This window comes from Ictidomys tridecemlineatus, chromosome 9, assembly GCF_052094955.1.
Source record: "Ictidomys tridecemlineatus isolate mIctTri1 chromosome 9, mIctTri1.hap1, whole genome shotgun sequence".
NCBI lineage: Eukaryota > Metazoa > Chordata > Mammalia > Rodentia > Sciuridae > Ictidomys > Ictidomys tridecemlineatus.
The window spans coordinates 2,348,393-2,365,634 of NC_135485.1; the positions used below are offsets into that span (position 1 = coordinate 2,348,393).

General features: G+C 53.1%; 1 protein-coding gene across 5 annotated transcripts in view; it reads left to right on the plus strand.

Moving 5' to 3' along the window:
* Nucleotides 1–227: 227 nt before the first annotated feature.
* Nucleotides 228–17,242, plus strand: part of Rgs12 (regulator of G protein signaling 12) — a 108,320-nt gene continuing 91,305 nt past the window's right edge. For 2 of the 5 annotated variants that reach the window (XM_078020923.1, XM_078020924.1), the window contains exon 1: nt 228–321. The gene's annotated coding sequence lies outside the window, so the exon portion shown is untranslated. Of the gene's footprint in view, nt 322–412; nt 725–910; nt 2,071–17,242 lie in introns of those variants that run through there. The other 3 variants (XM_078020925.1, XM_040292736.2, XM_005318999.5) reach the window with 3 other exon arrangements.

The following is a 17,242-nucleotide window of genomic DNA, read 5'->3' on the forward strand; positions in this document are numbered from 1 at the left end:
CGCTCCGCCTCCGCGCGGCGGAAGTCCCGCCCCGACCCAGAGGCCCCGCCCCATCTCTGTGGGGCATTCCCTCTGACCCCGCCCCTTGTGGTCCGGCTTCCCGTCTGCTCCAGCCCCGCCCCCACCTCCTGAGGGCTCCCCGTCCCGGAGCTCCACCCCTCATCGCCCCGCCCCTCGTGCCCCTCCCACTGGCCTGTCCCGGAGCCCCGCCTCCTAGGAGCCCCACCCGGCCAGCCCCGCCCTCCCGAGCCCCGCCCCTCGCGGCGGCGACCGTTGGCGCGTTCGGCCCGGCGCCCGAGCGGTAGCGAGCGGCTCGGCCCGGTAGGTGTGGGCCGGCGCGCCGCCTCCGCCCTGCTGTCTTCCGCGGCGCGCGCCCGGTCCCCGCCGCCGCCCACCCGGCTGTTCCTGGGCCGCCGCCCGCGCCTCCTTTGTTCCCGCGCCTCCGGGAACTCGCGCGGCCCGGGGCGCGCGGGGCCGGGGCGGCGGCCGAGGGCCTCAGAAGGGGGTCCCGCCGGCCCGACGGGGAGCACTTCCGAGTTGGGGCCGGGCCGGGGCCGAGCGACCGGGACTGGGTCGTGCGGGGTGGAACGCGGCCGGGAAGCTGGCCGGGCTTCAGCGCTGGGGTCCGGTCCGTGAGTCTCGTTGGACTTAGCGGGCGGCCGCATTGTTTGGGCAGCGGCGGTCTCCAGGGACCCAACTCTGCAAGTGCACTGCAGGAACGCAGGTCAGCCGTCGCGAGGCTGGGGACTGCGGCGTGCACCGAGGGGCTCAATGCGGCCATGTGGCAGAGGGGGCTCAGAGTGGGGCAGTGTGGACAGGGGGCTCAGAGTGGGGCAGTGCAGTGTGGACAGGGGCCTCAGAGTGGGGCAGTGCAGGCTCAGAGTGGGGCAGTGCAGTGAGAAGGGGCTCAGAGTGGGGTAGTGCAGACAGAAAGTTGTGGAGTGTAGACAGAGGGGACTCAGAGTTGAGCAGTGCAGGCTCAGAGTGGGGCAGTGCAGACAGAGTTGTGGAGTGTAGACATAGGGGGCTCAGAGTTGTGGAGTGTAGACAGAGGGGGCTCAGAGTTGTGGAGTACACACAGAGTCAGTCCCAGACTTTTGGAGTGTAGTTGGGGAGCTGGCCCACAGTTGGACCATCTGGCCTCTCACCTTCCTGGCTAATTTGCCCAGGATGTGCCCTTGGGCTGGTGGTCTGCTCTTGTATACCTCCATTTCCTCTTTGGCCTGCTTGTGAGGCTGCTCCAGGGTTGGGAGGCTTTGTCCCACCTGCAGCATGGTCCTGTCAGTTATTTTCATAGCAGCACCTTGGGGCTCTGAGGCGTGGGAACCTGTGGGAGGGACCTGTGGCTGGGCTTCCTTCCCAGGCAGGCAGTGGCGGGCAGTTGGCTGGCAGTTCACAGAGAAGAGGCACATGCACAGGGCAGGCTGTGGTGCCTAAGGAGGGTGGCTGGTGGCAGGAGACCACCTTAAGAAAAGTCTTGGAAACCCTGAAGGGGGTTGAGACTTGAACCCAGAAGTGATGTGGGGAGGGCAAAACTGATTCTAAACTGGAGAGACTGTGTTTACATCTTTAGAAACATTGGGAGCTTTCTCCCCCTGAAAAATTGGAATAAAAATGTGCACCTTTCCCAGTGGTTTGGTGGACTAGATGAAGGATATCAGGTGCACAGGGCTGACACAAGACCTGAGTTTTAGGAGAACTTCAAATGGAGAAGCCATGCTGACTGAGGGCAGGTGTCCCTGCACACCTGTGGATGTTGAGGCGGGTGCACGTGGGTCTGGGTCTTCTTTATATATATATATATATTTTAGTTGTAGTTGGACACAATATCCCCATCTTATTTATTTATTTATTTCTATGTGGTGCTGAGGATCGAACCCCTTACACGTGCTAGGGGAGTGCTCTACCACTGAGCCATAACCCCTGCCCCTGGTCGTCTTTGAAAGCTGCAAGTCCAGACTTTACTGTGATATCTCTTGAGGCTGGAACCTACTCTCAGCCAGGTTCAGACTGTAGCCTGTGACTGAAGACAAGCAGGGAGGCTTCTGTGACAGAGAGGAGCAGAGGCAGGTGAGACAGGGCAGTGAGGTGGTCAAAACCAAGGGGTGAGGAAAGGCTCCTGACTTGGGCTGGAGGTGTGGGGGGTTGGGAGAGGGCAAGGGTTGGTGCTGGAGGGTGCCAAGGTGCATTGTCATGGGGAGGGTCACCAGGTGATGAGGGAGGCACTGCCTGGGTCCTGCATGCTGTAGGGGAGGGGATCCAGGGGTGGGGCTGGCTCACTTTTTGCCCTCTATTTTAGAGTAGGGTCTCATAGAGGAAGGGGCTGTTGCCAGCATGAGAGGCTGTGGCGCTGGATGTTGGGACGGTGTAGTCCTGGAGACGGAGGCCTGGAGGTGTTGGCTGGGTCCCAGCAAGCCTGGCTGCCATAGGCAGGGACCTATGGGAAATCTGGAGGTGGAGATTGAGGGAGTCAAGGCTGTGCTGAGTCTCAGCTCTCAGAGTAAGTAAGGAAGGAAAGTCTCAGCTTATCTCCTGGGAAGGTTGGGGCTGTGGGTTTCTGATCCATTGTTTTTTATTTTTATTGGTTTATTGGTCATCTGGAGTGGGCCAAGCAAAGCATCCTGCTGAGAGAGAAGGACTGTGTTAGTTGTTAGTTACCTGGAGCTTTCTGGGCAGCTGGCGCACACAACATGGTGCAAGCTTGGAAGTTTTGTGCTTCATTTCAATTTGTGGAATTCCTGTAAACATTTTGTTTACTTTGTAATTAGCACTTGTATTAGTTTGCTGTTGCTATAGTAAAGCACCACAGACTTAGTTGCTTAAAACAACAGAAACTTGTTGGCCAGAAGTTGGAGCTTGTCTCCCAGGCACTTCCCCTGGCTCTGGGAGAACCCCTCTGTTTTCCTCTTCATGGCTGGAGGCTGGCCTCATTTCTGGGCTCATGGCTGCTTTGTGTCACGTGGCCTTCTCTTCTGTTTTTCACTTTCCCTCTGCCTTGGTCCTGTCAGGATGCTGGGATTGCATTTAGGATTAGGACCAACTGGATAATATAGAATCCACTCCCCATCTTAGGATCTTTAATTTATTCCCATTTGCAAGGTCTCTGTTGTCCTAAGAGGGAACATTCACAGTCTCAAGGAATCAAGACTGGGTATCTTTTTTTAATAACCACTTTTATATATTTTATTTATTTATTTTTATGTGGATTGAACCCAGGGCCTCATGCTTATTATTATTAGCCAAGTGCTCTGCCATTGAGCCACAACCCCAGCCCAAGGACCTGGGTATCTTTAAGGCTCCTGTTTAGTCCCACTCATCGCTCCTGATGCCATTTTGAATGTTCCTGTGGTTTTCCCCCTTCTGTGTGGAGGGTGCATGGTCTCACTTGCTTTCCTCAGATTGGATGGGTCTGTCAAGGGCCCTGCCACACCTGCACTGCCCTGCCCTTGAGGGGAAGCTGGATCCTTCTTGGAAACTGGTGTCCTAGGAAGATAAACCTTGTTTGGGACGCGAGTTCCAACTGTGAGGGTCCCTGCAGTGATCTGACTACTCTTTTGGGAAGTGGCGGGGACCGTCTCCTTTGGCAAGCTGATGAAAACAATCTTCTTCCTTCAAAAATGAGCTCTTTCCCCGGGCATGTGCAACTTGACTTATGATTTTCAGGGAGCACTATTTCAGAAGCTCCCCAGAGTCATCCATGGAGGTGCTGGTGTGGGCTCTGGGCAGGAGCCCTGTGTGGAGGCCCTTTCCCTGCATTTTTTAAGGTCTGTGTTAAAGGAATGAGAAAGGAGCATGCGGTTTGGCCTTTCTATTTTTCTTTCCTCTTTCCTTTTCCATGGCCCTGCTGTCCCCAACCCTGTACTCTTGGGGGTGTTCCGATGTGCTCCCTTCCCCATCTTTCTCCTCATTCATGCAGTCTTGAGAGGTACACACTGAGGACAGGCACACACTACATGCCACTTACATATATTTTTCTGTTTTCTGTGTGTCACTGAGCAGCAATTTGGGTTTTCTTTGCAGGACACTTGGCAGAAAGCTAAGTTCCTGGATTGAAAATCAAATGTTATTGTTCTGTGTCACTTGCCCCAGCCCCCAGAGATGCTGTTCTGTGTTCTGTTTCCTTTGATATCTCCTGGGCTTCGAGCTGCCCTTGTAGAATTTACTTGAGACTTATCTTTTGCTTCCTCTCACAGGTGGAGGGAAACATTAGCTCTCTGCCCACCCTCCTTTCCCTTGTGTCTCATCTGTATCATGTCACCTCTTTTGGTGAAGTTAGCCACCATCACCCACATCTTCATGACTCTTAAGGACTGCTCATTCCTGAGCGGAGCAGGACCCTGGGCACAGTTTTCTTTGCACATAGCCCTGTGCGTGTGTGTTGCCAGCACTGATCTGTCAGAGCTGGTTTTCCTCATATCCCCACACTAGCCACCCTCTGCTTGTGTTGCTGGGAGACCCTTCCTGTTACAGTCTGTCCTGATTTCTCGGAGACTTTTGCCCACCTGTCACCTGGGGTTGCCCTGTGCTCTCTTCCTCCATGTTGGGTCTCTTTCCTGGATTCCTCTTCTCTGACTCGGCTCACTCATCATTTTTCTGAAGTTCTAGTCTTTTGATACCCAAGAAACACCACATAGATTTTTTTGTTCTTGATTTCAAAAACATGTTTATTTTACTCTCCAATTACCTTTTAGTTTATCTGGGTATAGAATTCTAGATGGGGCTGGGGTTGTAGCTCAAGTGATAGTGTGCTTGCCTGGCATGTGCAGGGTGCTGGGTTCAATCCTCAACACCACATAAAAGTAAAATAAAGAAAACTAAAAAATAAATATTAAAAAATTAAAAAAAAAAGAATTCTAGATGGATGGCTGTCTCTCAGGATTTTGAAAGTGTTGCTTCACCATCTCAGTTACCTCCTTTCTGAATTGCTTCTCACTCTATAGTCTGCCCTACCTTCCCAAACTCCATTCTCCGACTCTTTAAGCTGGGGGTGATTGTGACTTTTTATTTGGGCTCCAGTTGTTTGTACAAACACATCTTACCTGTGTAGCCCTCTTTTTGGAGATAACTCCCTTCTAGTCCCGATTTCATAGTGTTCTTGGACCTTTTTTTTGTGTGTGTGTGTGTGGTGCTGGGGATTGAACCCAGGGCCTTGTGCATGTGAGGCAAGAAGTCTATCACCTGAGCTATATCCCCAGCCCACTCTTGGACCTTTAAGTACACCTTTGTGTCACTTAAAGGGAGACATTCTGAGAAGCAGGTTGTTGGGTGACGTGTCCTACAAACATCATAGCGTATACTTACATCAACTGAGTTAGCTACCATGTCACTTGGTGCTTTAATCTTATGAACTACTGTTGTGTAGCCTTGTATTGACTGAGACGTTGTTATGCAATGTGTGATTATGGTTGGTTTATGTATTTTAGCCCTGGTTTGAAATTGGTGTAGCAGCATGGGAGAATGCGTGAAAATTTGTCAACTTACTAATAAACCTCTTGGCAATTTGGTTAGTAGCCAGGCCTTGGTCTTTGGCAGTTTTCTTGTTTCATACCTGGAAAGTCAAACTGGGAATTATGCTGCTCTTGCCTTAAAGAAAGCACTTCCTACAGGCTTGACTTCTAGGTCCAAAGTGGGGTCAGAGTGCCTTCCCAGGTGTGGGTGGATCTGACTAGTGGCACTGTGCATTCTTGTCTTCCTTGGACACAGTCTCCTTAAGGATAGGAACTGTGGGTGGTTCGTTGCCTTTCCAGAGGCAGACAGCCCTTGGGCTCTGGCTCTGTCCAGGCTTGCTGAGAGCTGAAGGGGAGACACAGTCAGTACCTTTAGATACCCTGTCTACACCTGCCCTCATCACCTGTCTTACCTTGGACAAGCTACTTTCCCATGCCACAGTTTCTGCCTGTAAAGGAGGGCAGGCGTGGTGTTGCACTCCTCTAGTCCCAGCTACTTGAAAGGCACAAGCAGGAGAAGCATTGAGTCCAGGAGTTTGAGGCCAGCTGAGCAACAGAGCAAGACCCAGTTCCAAGGGGTGGGAGGGAGGGAAAGAGGGTTAATAATAAGACCTCAGTGGGGATTAAATGGGTAATGTGTGGAAGATGGCAGGGGTAGGGCTGACACCAGGGAGTTCTTGGAAGGCTTCTGCTGTGGTGCCAACACTGGGAGTGGGCATGCCCTCCAGGGTGCTTGGGCCTTTGCTGAGCTCCTTGGTGTCAGGGAGCTCCTAGGTGCCATGTTGTGGGAGATGGCAATGAGTGTGACTGTCCAGAGCTGCAGCCCAGGGAGCATTTTCCCAGGGTGGCACTTTGGGATGAGGTGCCAGACTGCCACTAGCGAGAGCCCTTACTATACTAGGCACCTGCAGTCCAGCCCTGGGGGGAGTCAGAGCCACACCACAGGCCACACCACTGTTGTGGACTTAGCAGTTAGCAGCTGGGTGGCTTCCTTACTGTGGGGGTTAGCAGTTGGTCAAGGAGCGGGGGAACCCCCTGAGTTCATCCCTCATATGAGTTTCCTGCATCTTTTGTCAGGACGTATCAGGAACTGGAGGCTTAATCAGCAGAACCTACCTCATCCTAGTTCTGAAGGGCAAAGGTGTCCACAGGGTCGTTCTCTCTCTGAAGGCTTGAGGGAGGACCCTTCCTGCCTCTTCCAGCTCCAAGTGCCTCTAGGTATCTTTCGGCTTGTGCTTGCAGTTTTCCAGTCTCTGCCTCTGTCTCCACGTGGTGTTCTCAGTGAGGCCTCCCTCTGCTTCCTCTTAATATACTTGTGATTGCGTTTAGTGCCATCCTGGATAACCCATGGTTATCGCCACTTCTCAGGATCCTTGACTTAATCCCAGCTGAAAGACTGTTTTCAAATACTGTCACAGTTCATCCCACTACTCTGCTTGGACTGGATCATAGTGGGACAGGCCTCTTGCCTAAGGAGCCTCCTCTGGCCACCCATGTCTCTTGCTCCCATGGGGTCTTGCTGTGTGTGCTGGACAAGCTCACAGCTTATCCTGCACTTGCTTGATGGTGCTTTGTATGTTTGCAAAGATCTTATTGCTGTCTTGAGAACAAGTAAGGTGCTGAGAGCTAGGGAGTCCCTTGACTTCTGAAGGTCCCAGGTGAATAGTGGCAGCACCTGTTTTCCCTTGGGATTGGTAGGGGTGACTAGGTGCAGGTGGATGGGTGGATTGCTAGGTGGTAGGCGGCCTCAGGTGAGACCCTTGTATTGATGAGGACAGCTGATTGGCGTCTCTCCTGGACATTGGGCTGAGGAGAGGAGGCTGCGGTGGTGGCTTTGCCTGCTCCTCTCCTGTCCTGTGCTCACCACCATGCATTTTGTGCAAGGAAGCAGGTGGGAGGCGAGCAGTGAGATTCCCAGACAGGGGTGATGGGGAAGAGGCATTGCAGCCTTGGCGCACAGCCTTGACCCTGGACAGCTGGACTTGCGGGAGGAAATCCTACTGCTCACACTTACACTAAAGGGCTATTAATCGTCTATCTGAAATCAAATGTGACAGCACAGCCTGTGTTTTTGTTTGCTAAATCCATCAACTCTATGTATAGTTCTGTTTTTCACAGGTTTGAAAACCATAAATAGAAATAAAGAACAAGCAGACAATGAAATAAAAACAAACAGGAAAAATTGGGATGGTTTACCTTTCAGTATTTCAAAGATTTTGAAACAGTATTTGTTTCTGGGATCAAAAGTAGCACTGTGGTGCCCTCAGCTGTAGAGACCATGTCCTGAAAAAAACAGTGACTTCAGTATGTCTCTGTCTGTCCTGAAGCTTGGTGGTTGCCAGGCTGAGGCCCAGGCAAGTGCAAGGGGCTGGCGGGGTGCTCATGCCGGCATGGGCCCTGGCTGGCATGCTGGTGGATAGGAGTTGGGAGCCTGCTGCAGCCTTGGTGTGTGAGCCGGGTCTGTGTGCTGCAGCCTCTGCAGTGGGAACTTCTGAACTTCACAGGATTTTGAGGTCTTGGGACCTTTGTGGCTGGTGTCCTAAAGTGACCAGATCTGGTTTCTTGTGGCTGACAGCTCCTGTTCTTGCCCACAGGAATGGTCCTCCCACCCTTGAGGATACCTGTGTGTACCCATAGCACTGAAGGGGAGAGCCCTGGAGGCAGTGGTTCAAAGCCACGCACAGCGAAGCACAGTGCAGGCCCTGGTCTGCAGGCAGGTGCTCAGCAGGGTGTAGAGAGAAAGGGAGGTGGAGGTGGGGGTCTCCGGGAGAGGTGCAGCTGAGCTGGGGTGCTAGGGTGCTGGGGAGGAGGGAGAGGGGTAGTTTCAGAAGTCGTGCAAACGATGCCCTCCTGCTCGTCCCTGCCTGTAGTCATTGCGCATCATGGTCTTGGCCTGTTCGTCTGTGTTCCCCAGTGGCTGCTGGACCTGGAGGTGGGGCCATTTCTGGTTGTCTACCTGGCATGGACACAGAAGCCACTCAACAGTTTGACCCAGTGAGTGGGCAGAAAAGTCACAGGCCATGAGGAAAGGGTCGCTGTGGGAGGCATGTGGAGGGTGGGCGTGGCCCAAGGGGGAGAGGCTCTGGGAAGGGTCGATAACCAGAGAGAAGGTGAGGACAGGGGTGGGTGGTATCAGGTGTGGCCACACTGAAGGAGAAGGCTGAGGACCCAGGCCCCCTAGGCCACAGTGAGTGCTGGTGCCACGGGCCCACCCACCCTCTCCCACTGGCCTTCTCTCCTGAATCCCATCAGAAGTTTGGCTGCTGTGTGCCTAGCGTGCGCTGCTTTTCTTGCCGTAAAGGAGACCCTCATGAGTCCTTGGTCTGTGGGAAGCGGAACCTAATGTCATTTACCAAGTGTCTTAGGGAGCCCAGCACATGGAGAGGCCTGCAGTGACTGAGGAGAGTCCTGGCCAGGCTGGGGGTGGGCTGGCCTGTGGCAGGAGCGCCTGGCCACAGTGGATGCTGGTTTACCCCGTGCGTCTGTCTGTCTCCTGACACTGCAGACGGATGCCATGTGCCGTCCATGCTGTATGTGTGAACCCAGTCAATATAGGGTCATGTAGTTGGGGTCTTTATTTTTCTAATCACCAGTTGTCTTGATTTTTATTTCTTTCTGTTGGATCAGGGAGCTTGTACATGCTTGTTTCTGTGAATTAGTTAGACTTTGGATTTTGCTTGATGTAAACTTTACATTATAAAGGGTTAGAATCACTCAGAGAGATGTAAAATTTAAATGTTTTTGAACCAGAAAAACAGAACTTTGTAATTTAAGATAGTATCTTTTCTGCTAAATCTGGACTTTCTTCACCCAAAGAAAAGTGCTGGTGGGTTAGAGCTGATGAGGCTTCCTGGATTAGTGCTGGGGTCCCGTCTCCACAAAACCCTGCATGCTGGGCCTCCACCAGGGCCCTGGGCACTTGGGAGTAGGCCCCTCCTTGCTGTGGTTCCTGTGCCGCTGGCTCGCTTGACTTGCTCTTGGGGGAGGTGAACAGCAGGGAGCTGAGCCCCCTGAGGAACAAGCAAAGCCACCGGTGATGTGCTGTGGATGAGGTTAGAGGGGCCAGCTAAGCTTGGCCAGTGCTTCCGCTTTCTGTATGGATGAGTGCACCATTAGTGTAACTGCTTCTTCGCTGTGTTATTTTCTGAATTCCACTCCCTTTGGTGTCCCTGGGCTTTAACAATGGCAAAATATTCCCAGAGAAGCAAGACCTGCTTAAGGCTACCTGTCTTTAGTTTCTCTCTCTCTCTTATCTCATTCTCAAATTCATGTTTTCCAGGCTTCGTGGTCTGAGAACTGCTTTACTGTTTGAGTGAGTTCTTTTCTTTCTTTTTGGCAATGCTGGGGATTGAACCTAGGGCCTTGTGCATGGGAGGCAAGCATTCTATGAACTGAGCTACATCCCCAGCCCCTGGGGACTTTAAACATGAGTCTCCATGCTTCTCTTTAGCTGTGGCGGGAGCATGTCTGATTGGGACTGACTTGGACAGGGCGGATGGGGCTTGCTCTGGGAGACCAGAGTTGAGGCACTTAACACACGTGTCCCTGGCACTTGGCCTGGACTGTTAAAGCCTAAGAACTGAAAGTTTTAAAAGACCCACACAGGGACCTGCCCAGTGGGTGTGCTGCATGGAGCACTGCATGTGGCGCTCTTCTGCTGGCCTACTCCCAGACCCGGTCACTCATGTTCTGCTTTGAGATATGAATTTGTCAAGGATATTAGCCTAACCCCAAGAAACAGGGAGTTCGTTCTTTCTTTCTTCCTTCCCTTCCCCTTCCCCTTCCCCTTCCCCTTCCCCTTCCCCTTCCCCTTCCCCTCCCCCTCCCCCTCCCCCTCCCTTCCCTTCCCTTCCCTTCCCTTCCCTTCCCTTCCCTTCCCTTCCCTTCCCTTCTTTTTGAACCCAGGGCCTTGTGCATGTGAGGCAAGCACTTTACTACCTGAGCTACATCCCCACCCCCCAGGGGAGTACTTCTTGTTGGTAGAGATTCTCAGGGAGCTTGGTGCGTTTGCCCATGTGCTTGGTCTAGGGTGAGCTGTGCATTGGTTTTCTTTTTGGTCAAATGGGATGCACACTCAGGTAGTGAGACTGAGATTGGGGTTGACCAGGCAGCTAGCCAGTAGCACATCCTGGGCTACATCTTCCACTCTGTTGTCGTTGTTTCTGGTGCATGCAGCATGGTGTCCTTGGTCATCACAATACAGACATGATTTTGGGGAATGCTTTTTTATTTTTTAAAAATAGAACTTATAGTTATACATAGTAGTTAGGTTCATCCCAAAAAACTCTTACATGCATGGTATTCAATTTCAGTTCATGATCCCCTCTTCTCTCCCTTGGGAGAATGCTTTTGAAAATACCCAATTATGCATTGCTACCTAGAAAGAAATACACTATTTTTATGTGTTTATAGTAGGAATGGTAGCATACCCAATGGTAATATTCATATTTTGCGTTGTAAGCTGCATGATCTACTTGTACACAACAATTTGTTCACAAAGAGCAACTTCTAGTAGCCAGTGCTCATTAGCTCACAGTGTAGTGGTCAGAGATTTCCATGAGGCCTTGGTGAGGCAATGGTCAAGGTGATGGCCAGGCGGTAGTGGACAGGAGCCCTTGCAAGCTCACTTTGTGGCTGTTGGTGGTGACAGGAGACCTGCCTCTGGGGTTGCCAGCACTGCTGTTGGCAGTCGTCCTGCCTCGTTGGCTCCTGGAAAGGCGTCTGTTCCTTGTCATGCAGGTGTCTTATTAAGGCCGCTCAGAGCCCTTTGGGTGAGGGAGAGGATGAGCAAGACAAAAGCCACAGTCCTCTTGTAACCTGATCTTGTGAGGGACATCTTATCACAAGATAAGATGGCTTCCTTCAGCTGGTTGCTAGGTCGGCCTGTACTCAAGGGGAGGGCTGCCAAGGGCAGGATAGCCCTCTTCACTGCTGGTCCCTCCCTGTACCAAGCACGCTCCCTTGGGCCCTCCCCTGAGCTCAGCTCAGTCTGCTCAGGAGTGGACGGGTGCCTGGCTCCTGGAGAGCACTGTATTTTGATCTGTAGATGAAACTGAGGTGAGTTATCAACCCACCCACCCACACCCAGGATGCAGTCATGGTGGACACAGAATACCAGTGGAGACCTTGATGCTCAAGTGAGGCACAGTAGGAGGTCAACAGGAGTTGGGGTACAGGATCCTGAAATCCAGACTCGCTCGTTGGAAGTCCCTTAGACCTCAAGGTTTGTGAATAATGGCCCCCACCCAGCCTTCTGTCTTTCTGGTTCCCCTTTCCCAGCTGTCCTGCCGCCTCCTCAGAGATAGTACCTGTTTGCAACTGAGCCGTTTTCCCACCCTGCTCTCTGCCAGGAGAATTTTCAGAATTCAGGGGCTGCTTTCATCTGGTGTCACTTCTGACCCCTCACTTACAGCTGGCAGGGTCTCTGCAACCTTATAGGTCTCCCACAGATTTCCTTGGCGACACTCTATCAGGCCAAAGCTATGCCCTGGACTCTCCTCCAGATAAGCTCTCTGCACGTGGCTCCTGCAGGGAGGAACAGTACCCGTGAGCTTCCTGTAGGCCCCACTGGTGATGTCCTTCTCAGCTTGTGCTCCTCACAGTGCTCTGCTACCCTGAAGGAAGGGCTTTCCTTGGACAAGGACTGCTAGAGCATGAGGGCCATGGAGCAGGGGTCGGGTGGCAGAGGTAGATGACAGTAACGTGCATCTAGAGAACATGTGGACAGGAGGAGACGTGCAGATGCGCTTCCCAGGGGGATGGAAAACAGGTGTGGTAACAGGTCATCTTTGCTCAGGGTCCCCTCTCCTGTGCCTTTGAAATTCTGTTGTGTGATTGGGTTTTAACTGGGGGCTTCTGCCCTGCCTTGCTTATCTGTCTAGGGTGTCACCTGCTCCTCTGTTTCTGGGAAGGCAGTGCTGTCTGTACATGCAGGTCACATGCAGTCGGCAGCAAGGCAACCCAGTGGGGCAGGGGAGCGGTCTGGCTGGCTTCCCCAGCCCTGTAGCACTCTGCTGTGGGCTGGCTGGGAGCATCCTGGGGTGGGGTGGATGGGATCCACAGCTCCCTTACTGGTTATCCTGGCAGGTGGGCTGGCAGCATCTATTGGGTTCAGCTAGGTAAAGGGATTAGGGGTGGGGGGTGGGGTTTGAGGATAGAGAGTGAAGCTGGGCCCTAGCTTCCTTTCTTGGAGGTTAAACGTCCCTGTTGCTGTAGGCTCCTGGGAAATGTTCCCTGGTGGGCTCTCATCAGTCTTCTCGTGTTTGGTTCCCCCTCCAGCCTTTCACTGTTTTCGGAGTGTTGCTGTCAACTTGTGAGGTGGTCAAGGTTGCTGTCAACTTGTGAGCTGGGAGCTCTGTGCTCCCTGCTCCCAGCCTCATGTCCATCAGGCGCAGGCTCTCCTATGGTGACCATGTAGTCCCCACTGACCTTTGGTACTGAGCTGTGGCCTTTTGTGAGTCTCCCACACACAGATCGTGAGGGGTGGGTCCCCTGAGGAAAGTCTGCTGTGGCTCACAGCCTTGGAGGTCCCAGTCGGTGGTTATTGGGCGCCACTGCTTTTGGCGAGGCAGCACATCCTGGCAGGGAGCGTGATGGAGCAGCGCGGTCTGCCTCGTGTGTCTGGAGGCAAAGAGACAGGAAGGGGCTGAGGTCCCAGCATTCCTCTAAGGATACACCCCAATGGCTTCACTTTTTCTTGCTAGGCTCTACCTCCTGAAGGTTCCACCATCTCCCAGTAGCACCATGGGCTGGTGGTCAAGTCTTTCCCACATGGGCCTTTGGATCCAGACTGTAACATGGTCAAAAATAATAACTTCTGACACATGGAGAGATCTAAGAACATTGCAGCCTAACTGGTTCTTGGAATACCCCTTCATTCCCTGGCTCAGTGCAGGGATTTGCTTGGCCCCCACACACTGCTGTGGATTCTGTCTCAGTCCCTTTTCCACTGCTATAACGGAAATACCTGAGGCTGGGTGCTCTGTAAGTTTAAGAGGTTTATTTGACTCACAGTTTTGGAGTATGAAAGTCCAAGTTCGAATGGCCCCATCTGTTTGGCCTCTAGTCAGCATCTTCTGACTGTCATAACATGGCAGATGACATCATATGGCAAGAGAGGAAATAGGAGTGGGGACTAGGTTTGCTCTTATGACAAACTTGCTCCCCCTCCTGCCTGTGACCCATCATCTCTCATTTGGCCCCACCCCTTAAAAGACCCATTACCTTTCAATAACTTTGCCCTGTGGAGTTAGGCTTTAACATGAGTTTTGGTGGGGACAAACCACATTCAAATTAGAGCAAGTCTCTAGAAACCCTGAGGGGACCACATATGCACATGTGTGTACAGCAGGGCAGGGAAGCAGGGCACTGTGATTTGAGTCTTTCAACTTGTGAGCTGGGAGCCCTGTGCTCCCTGCTCCCAGCCTCATGTCCATGCGGAGTGGGTGTGGGAAAACATTGCAGAGGTGAGTGCAGAGGAGGTGGGTGATGGGGTGTGAGCCAGTGGGCTCTCGCCTGGCTTGCTGCCTGGTTCTCACTGTCCACACACTGCCGCCGTGTGCTCTGCAGCAAGGGCCCTGGGGGCGGGCTGTTGTCTCTGTTGTTTGTTTCCCTTGTGCCTAGAAGAGTGCCTGGCACAGAGGAGGTGTTCATACTGATGTGGTCACAACAGCTGGCTGTGTCATTGGAACCCTCTGAAGCGCTCCTGGGCACTGAGGGCGTCAGTGCTGCATTCATACTTAAGAAGCTGTGCTTGACAAGAAGCCCTTTAGAACCACTCTGTCCTCTCACATTCCAGGTCTTTAGAGAGGCAGGTGGTACTTTCCTTCCCTGGAGCATCTAGGCCCCATGGGCATGCTGGGGAACTGGGAGCTCAGCAGCACTGTGGGTGCTGATCAGGTTCTTAGAGTTGCACCCCTTGACTGAGCTACCTTGAGATCGGTTGGTGTGATCAGAAATCAATAGGAAGACTGTCCTGGAGACAGTGTGTGTGGGCACCTGTCTGTGGCTGCTAAAGGAGGGGCTGTAACCTAGTTGAAGAATTGCTTCTGCTTCATCTGCTGACCCTTGGTGAGGGGCATGGGACAGGGTGTGGTCAAGCTGCGGCAGACCCCAGCCCTGTGCCCTCAGGGCCAGCACGGTTCAGTGTGGATGATTAAGACAGTGGCATCAGTGGGAGCTCCAGGACGAGATCAAGTCCGTTCACTGTCTCAGCAGTCTGAGCAGGACAGGTGCAGACACGAGAGGTGAGTCGGGAGCTTCCCAGCTAGAGGTGGGCATTGCACTGAGGCAGGGGTGGAAAAGCTGCGTGTCCGGCTGCCCTGCCTTCAGGAGCTGCTGGAGGTTGGAGGCCTGGGACCTAGCTGGAACATCTGCACTACTTACCCAGGGGGTCTAGGTGTGAGGTGCCTGGGGAAGTGTGGGCTGGACCTGGTGCTTGGGGATGTGCGGGGTGTGTTCCTGCTGAAATTCCCTACCCAGTGCTTCATCCTTTGTTGTCACCCAGCAGAGCCTTGGCACCTCACAGGTGGCCTCTGCTGGGGCCTGGCCTGCGTGTTCTCAGGTGACTTGTGCCCTCTTAGAAGGTCTGTTTGTGGGACTTTTGCACTTGGCTCTCTGGATATAGGCAGTCCTGCCTGTTCATAGTGCTGGGAGGTAGGCTGTTAATTTTTGGAGCAACTAGTCAGGCAGGTGTTATTGGGCAACCACTGATCATTGTTCATAAGTTCAGTGGTCAGTGGCCCCCAACTGATCTCCGCAGCCACGTAGCCCTGTTCCTCAGGAGCATCCTGTTGCTGGAGGCTTGGCAGAACTGGTGGCTTGTGCTGCTCTTCTGTCCCTGGGGCCTTAATGCAGTGGCCTGTATCCTTGCATTGCAGGGTGGGGAAGGGGTTTCATTCACTGATTGGGATTACCCAATTGTTTTTCCTCCACACCTTCTTGCATTGTCTCACTTGTGAGCTTTGGGGGACACCTCATCTGAACCATAGCAGAATTCAAAAGAATGGTTATGAAAATGATCAATGAATTCCAAGAAAATAGGGAGAAACTAGTGAATGGATTAAGGAAGTCGGTACAGGAGGTGGATCTTGTGGCCTCAAGATTCCTCCACCACTTTTCGGGTTTTTCTTTCTCTCAGCGCGCGCTCTCTCTCTCTCTCTCTCTCTCTCTCTCTCTCTCTCTCTCTCTCTCTCTCTCTAAGTCAAATGAGGCCAAATATCCTACCAAATGCTAAAAACTGGCTTTAATTTTGGCTGCTGCCAGGTTCCCAGGGAGAATTCTGTATTCAGCACATAACCTCAATTTAAATCAGACAGCCCACACCTCCCTTCCCAGTTTGGGGAGCCCTCTGACCGCTTTTCTAGGTGAACAGATGCCTTCCTTCCCAGGAACTCCCAGGTTGATCCCCTTGGTCTCCTGTCTCTCTGTAATGTCCCCCACTCCTGGCTCTGGGCTGTGCCTTTTTTTTAATATTGTGGTGCTGGTGGTTGAACCCGGGCCTTGTGTGTGCAAAGCAAGCGCCTCACCTCCTGAGCTGCACCGCAGCCTGTGTGTGCTCGTGACTTTCCTGCCCTGTGTTTGGATCAGGTAGTCTCTGCTGCGTCAGCTCCTTGTCTGGAGGCCTCTTGGCGTTTTTGTTTTGGTCCTGGGGACTGAACCCAGGAGTGCTCTGCCACTGAGCCACATCCCCAGCCCTTTTTATTTTTAACTTTGAGACAGGGCCTCACTAAGTTGCTTAGGGCCTTGCTAAATTGCTAAGGCTGGCTTTGAATTCACCTCCTAAGTTGCTGGGATTCCAGGTATGTGCCACTGTGTCCAGCAATACTTACTTTCTCTCTCTCTCTCTCTCTCTCTCTCTCTCTCTCTCTGTAGTGGGAGTTGAACTCAGGACCTCATGCATGCCAGGCAAGTCATTTACCTTCGAGCTACATCCTCAGCCCAGGATGGCCTCTTCTGGAGGCTGTGTCCTCTTGCATCTGCGTGTGTTTAGGCTGGGGAGTGCTCTCTGGGACTTCCCAGGGCCTGGTGCCTTCCTCTCTCTGGGAAGATGACCATCATCCATGGGAACACCAGGGAGGGAGCATTTGGACTTATTTGTGCTGTGTGCTGGCGGGAGATACGCTGAGGGAGAACTGGCCTTGGGTGCCAAGACCCCCCAAGTGATGGGAGAGCTGGGCCCCATGCTAGAAGCCCACCAGAGCAGGAGCAGCAGTAAGACGGGGAAGAGGTGGCGGCAGGTGGCATGGGAAGGGCAGGGAGACTACATTTAGGAGGTTGGACAGGGTTCATGTTGCTGTGAGGAGAACAGAGAAAGGCCATAAGGCTGATGGGGTGAGAGAGTGACTTCAGAGGGAACCTAGGGCCCACTGGCCAGATGCCCCACAGCAATATCTGCTCAGTGCAGGACTGGGAAAAGCCATGGTCAGTTCCTACAGGGTGGGGTGTCTGGGTGGGTGTGAGGGACATGGGGTGGGTAGCAGTGTTCCTAGCTGATACCTGGGATGCTGGATTGGGTGAAGGGGGCCTTAGAGTGGGAGAAGTGAAAGGGTCAGTGGGGGACCCTAGGACCCTAGGTTTCCTGGTGGTCACAGGAAAGCACGAGTGGAGTGAGGCTGTGGTCACAGAGTGTGTGGCCATGAGCAGAGGACAGGTCCAGAGGTGGGAGGCTTCCCGAGAGAGGAGGCAGCCATCTGGGCGGGGTGGGCTGCAAGGCAGGGCCCCAGCAGGGGCAGGGTGCTTCTGGCAGAAGGCGTTGGTGTAGACACCTGATGAGGTGACAGCAAGGGGGCAGCAGC